This window comes from Octopus bimaculoides, chromosome 30 (genome assembly GCF_001194135.2).
Source record: "Octopus bimaculoides isolate UCB-OBI-ISO-001 chromosome 30, ASM119413v2, whole genome shotgun sequence".
Lineage (NCBI taxonomy): Eukaryota > Metazoa > Mollusca > Cephalopoda > Octopoda > Octopodidae > Octopus > Octopus bimaculoides.
Window position 1 is genome coordinate 9,036,933 of NC_069010.1, and position 5,764 is coordinate 9,042,696.

Consider the following 5,764-nt stretch of genomic DNA (forward strand, 5'->3'; position numbering starts at 1 on the left):
CAAACAAAAACTAACTTGCTAGTTAACCTGCCTTTGATGTTGCTGCACCTCTTATGTGTCCATAGCTTGCACCGGGTACATCTTATAGAGTTACTACCTACTCCTTTTCTACATACTGAGCAGGGCCATCTACCTGAAGGGGTTTGTGTTTTATCTACCTTCCTACTTATTAGGATTTTGGTTTTAGCTAGGTTGACTCTAAGGCCCTTCAATTCTAGACCTTGCTCCCACACCTGAAACTTATCCTCTAGTTCTGATAGTGACTCCGCAATTAGGGCAAGGTCATCAGCATAGAGGAGCTCCCAGTCTGTAGAACAAACAGTAAAAGGTTGTCCCTTTCTTGTATCACCTAATTGTCTGCATGTTTTGTGTCCTTGTCCCATTCTGTATTATTTATACACACATATATATATATGTATACACACACACATATATATATATATATATATATACGTGTGTATGGAATTTGGATGGAATTTAGAAATATTTCAATAGGTTGCTACGCATGTTTCTATGATCATAGTGTTTATTCCTGGAATGATTACAGTCCAGTCCGTCGTGTCCATGGACATCAGGGGGATGATGGTTCATGCATTCATTTCCTCTGGCAATATGGAATTAACGTTGGAAGCAGCAAATGCATAACTGAAGGTTGTTTATCCATTGGTGGGGAGGAGTGGAAGGGGAGAGAGAGGTGTGTCTGATATTAGACATATTTTTATACTTGCGTATGAAGATATCGGGGTGGATAGCATAAGTCCTTGGATTAACCTTAGTGACAGCAGGTACGTCCTCAATGAACTCGGATGTAGTACAGCTATTCATTGTCTCAGTTGACAAATTATATTCTCTTAAAATGTCCTCTTAATTACTTTTGATGGTGCAATTGCAGAGCTTATGAAAAGAATGGTTATTCTTTTAGTTAGTTATATTTTCGTCAGCCCACCTTCATATTGCATCCAACTCCCATTGCAGATGCACAATATTTCCAGGTTTCTGAATCTTCAGTGAGATTTTTCGGAGCAGCTAAGGGCATGTCTGACAGGGTCACTATGGAAAGCGGTGGCCCTAAAACAGTGCTCTGTGGAACACCGCTTACTATTTAAATATCTAAGTGTATATGTAAATATCTACATAAGCATGTGTATATATATATATATATATATATACACACAGATATATAGCTTGCTTACCAACAATATGGCTCCAGGTTCAGTCCCACTGCCTGGCACCTTGGGCAAGTGTTTTCTACTATAGCCTCAGGCCGACCAAAGCCTTGTGAGTGGATTTGGAAGACAGAAACTGAAAGAAGCCCATCCTCACGGTGGTGCACCAGCATGACCGCAGCCACTTGGCTGAAACACATAAATAAATAAATAAATATATATATATATGTGTGTTTGTTTGTGTGTTTACACGCTCAACATCGCTTGAATAAATACTCGGCTTACAAAGAATAAGTCCTGGGGTCGATTTGCTCGATTAGAGGTGGTGCTCCAGCATGTGTGTATGAACCATGTGTGCAGATGCGTGTGCAAGGCCAGGCGCTGAGGAAAGATGCATGCATGTGTATATGCAACAATACATTTTCAAAGTGAATGAGAAAAAAACATACATGCAAAATATGAATAAAAGTGAGAAGGCATGCAAACCAAAATTCAGGTTATAAATAAATGTTTAGTTCATTTGAGTCTGATCGGATGGAAGCAGAGTCAATTTTAATCTAATATGACAAACTGAAACTTGAATTAGTGTAATGTGTTACAGGTATGGTCCTTGTGAAGTTTAGTGGAAAGAAAAAATCAATCAATAAATAAATTTTGTAACTGTTCGTTTGGAAATTAAGGCATTGGTGTCTGTAAATGACTCACCTGGAATTTTTTTGAAATGGAAAACTTGTATTTAATTGGCCGCCATCGGACTCTTTGCCTGCTTCGTGTTCAAGTTTGCAGTGAACACGTTGTACGTGGGTGCTCCCATTCTTTCTTTCAGTTTCTGGGCACGTAGCCGTCGAACTGATGCATTTCTGCCTTCCATGGTCGGCAAATTCCTTGTGCATCGGCAGTGTTGCATTGCAGTATAGAGCTTTGTGTAGCAGGTCGAAGGAGGGTGCATCATTAATTTACCTTTGGGTTTGCAACTGTTGATATGAAAGCTGCAGCGACATGTGGCATCAGAAGGCAGCAATTCTTTTGCTTGAGGTCACCAGTTTGTAACGACGAAATTAATTAGTGTAACAGCATGTTGTAGGATGTGGAAGATGAACCTCATCGGTCAGGTTATAAAATCCGAGAGCATGCGAAAGTTAGATGGGGTAGAATTTTTCTTTGTATAGTTTTGTGCACACGTTCTCTTAGCAGTCAGCCACCGATAGCATTAGAATGATATTGTAAGAGAAGAGATATAGAGCTAGTGGAAGTTGTCTGGTTGTGGGACTTTATCTCACAGTTGCTGACAGTAGATTTCTTTTCTCTCGCCGACCATTGTCTGCTGTGATCACGATTCTAGTGTTCCGCTCCCTAACTGATGATGGCTGTCATTCGCTAACTTATTGAGTTGTCACAAGCTGACTGACTGTCTTTTTGCTCAGGGTTGTTGCTTTTATAACTATTCAGAAGGATAGACATGTCATTGAGAACAATGGGCTTTGTTGGTGGTACTGTGATATCTCTATTCTAGCTTCTGGTGGAGTAGAAGAGGTTAGTGGTGAAGGCATTCTTTCAGCCTAGCTAAGGCATCTGGACTATGTACAACTGCTGTCAGAGGAAAACCATAGTTCTACCGTGAGAAAAGTTCTGTTGAAGTTGACGCTTTAAGTCATATGGACAACTAAGAGGTGCAGCGGTATCACTAATGGAGAAAGTAGTCTTTGCAGGGTGTCCCAGAAAGATTTACATTTGTTTAAGAGGCTTGAAGTGTCAATCTAAATTCAGCTATGGTGGATTAAATCCACTTCATGCTTGCAAGATTCACTACATATATAAAGATGTAAAAATATGTAAATATGTCTATCTACACAGGGTGTCCCACAAAGATTTCCCATTGATATTTCTTAATTATTTCAAATAAACTTAAGGTTAAATAATGAAATATGACACACACATTCTAATGTAACTTATCAATTCATTGCAGTAATTATATTTTGAAATGACCACTGTACCACCTCTTCATGCAACTTGTCCTATGAAGAGAGAAGGGCTTTCTTCACATCTGACATGTCTGAATAGGGATGAGCACAAAGTCCATGAGATTGAAGCAGGTCATATCATCTTGTCCCCCAAAAAACCCACTGAAATGCTCTTTGCACCACCTCTGTGTCAAATTGGATGTGTGGGCTGCAGCCCCATCTTGAGTGAAGTTGTAAAGGCCACCGAAGGTTTCTGTAAGCTTCACTGTTGACCTTGATGCCAGCATCAATGAAGATCAAAGGAGGCTTGGACCTATCAGATGCAACGGCAGCCCATACCTGACTGTACAAGTCTCCTCCTCCTCCATTCACTGCATAAAGCCTGTCATTCTGCCTGTTGGAGGTAAGTGCTTCTACGGTGAAGAGCTTCTCATTAGACCAGATCAACACTTTGTTAGTGGTGTGCTTCATCTCAGCTAACATGGTTTTTATCCCTGTTGAGTTGTTTCTTCCTAGAAGCTGCTGCGATTGTTTCTTTAAAATCCCTCTGCATTGAATATTTCGAAATATCAAGAGCTTTTGCAGTTTTTCTTGCACTTCTGCAGGGATTTCAATTCATCACAGCTTCGACAGTTTGTTTGGTAGGAACTGATTGTCTTGCTAAAGGGAGTATGTCCTTGCCAGGTATTGAACACTGTTTTACAGCAAACACATTCAAGTGTTTTGTTATATCCTTGTTGCTCACTCCAGATGTTTTCAAAGTGACAATCTGACATCTTGAGGCTTCTGCTGGTCTATGTCTACGTGGCTGTACTCATGCCCCCTACTTGTCGGCGTATGTCTTCAGCCTACATCAATCATGTTCCTGCACTTTGTACACACTGCTCATCGCTACGACCGATCAAACAGTCCGGTGAGATCCGCAGATCTGGGTGACGAGTCCACATATGCATGGCGGCATTCAGCACTGTCGTTGGTGCGTTCTCTGATGACCTGGACAAGACAGCTGAACCCAATCGCTTAAAGGAAGTAAAAATCGTAACAAATTTCCATGGGTGAACCTGCAGAATGATCATTGCTGGTTTGCACAGAGTAGATTGTTCCGGGAGGCAGTCCACCCGTGTCTCCTCTTCCTCCACTGCTGACACCAATCAATCACATTCTTTTTGCCTTTCGTTGCAGCTGGACTCCATGCCTTCACAACCCATTTACAATGCACAACTGCTGGTTAAGGAGACGGCTTTGAGCTGTAAACAATTTTGAGTAGGAATCAGAAAGAGAAGAATAAACATGCAATGCACATATGAACACCAGGTTTGTAAAATCATCATTATCGTTTAACGTCCGCTTTCCATGCTAGCATGGGTTGGACGATTTGACTGAGGACTGGTGAAACCAGATGGCTACACCAGGCTCCAATCTGATTTGGCAGAGTTTCTACAGCTGGATGCCCTTCCTAACGCCAACCACTTGAGAGTGTAGTGGGTGCTTTTACGTGTCACCCGCACGAAGGCCAGTCAGGTGGTACTGGCAACGGCCAAACTCAAATGGTGTATTTTATGTGCCACCCGCACAAAAGCCAGTCTAGGGGCACTGGCAACGATCTCGCTCGAAAATCCTACAAAGGCCAGTCAGGCGGTACTGGCAACGGCCATGCTCAAAATGGTGTATTTTATGTGTCACCCACACAAGAGCCAGTCCAGGGGCACTGGCAACGATCTCGCTCGAAAGTCCTTACACATGTCACGGGCACAAGTGCTAGAAAGGCGATGCTGGGCACAGGTGCCATCACGATTTCGATTTCGCTTGCCCCAATAAGTCTTCGCAAGCTGAGTTTCATGTCCAATGAGGGAGACGACGTTGGCATGGGTGCCACTCGTCGAATTTCACTAAAATAGAAGAGAAATAAAAAAAAAAAGAAATATGCGCAAGTCAAACAAGTTATATCATGTCACATGTGGCACCACTCTCATGCAACTTTGCTGCAATTTTCTTGTTTGGCAATGAGGTGAACATGTAAGAAACCACAGACTTCGTCTTGTAAATGAGCAAAGCCTTGGCTCTTTACAGATGAGGAAATTATTGATGATATTCTTTGGACAAAGAGTTTACTCTTAAGCAAGGCAAGGTGAACATATCCAGAAGTTGAGAAGAGAACAGCCTATTATTACTCTCCTGTTTTTTGGGGGTTTTTTTTGTAATTCTGCCAGTGAGTTTGCCTGCAATTGTTACTCCTGGGTGGAGTATGCAGCTATTGATTTTTTTTTTCTTTTTCTGAGGAGCCCAAGTGGAGGGTAAAGTTAGAGAGAGGGGCTCAGATCTGAGAGGGTTGACAAAACCAACAGGCCTCAAAAGTTTGCTAAGTTGGTCTTTTAACTAGAGAAAAGCACAATCAAATATAATTTCTTCAACACAAGCAAAATTCAACAATACCTGTGCAGCTTCCATCCAGACATCTTTTTTCTTCTAAACACAATAAAAACAACAATAATAAAACACGTTCAATTTCTATTGAGATTTTTTTATTTTATCTTGTTTGTCCAAATTTTCAATCGAGAGAGAAAAAAATAAGAGGGGGGGGGGAGAAGAGAGGTGTAAGAGAAGGAGAAAAAAGGAGGGAGGTGACATATATGCACC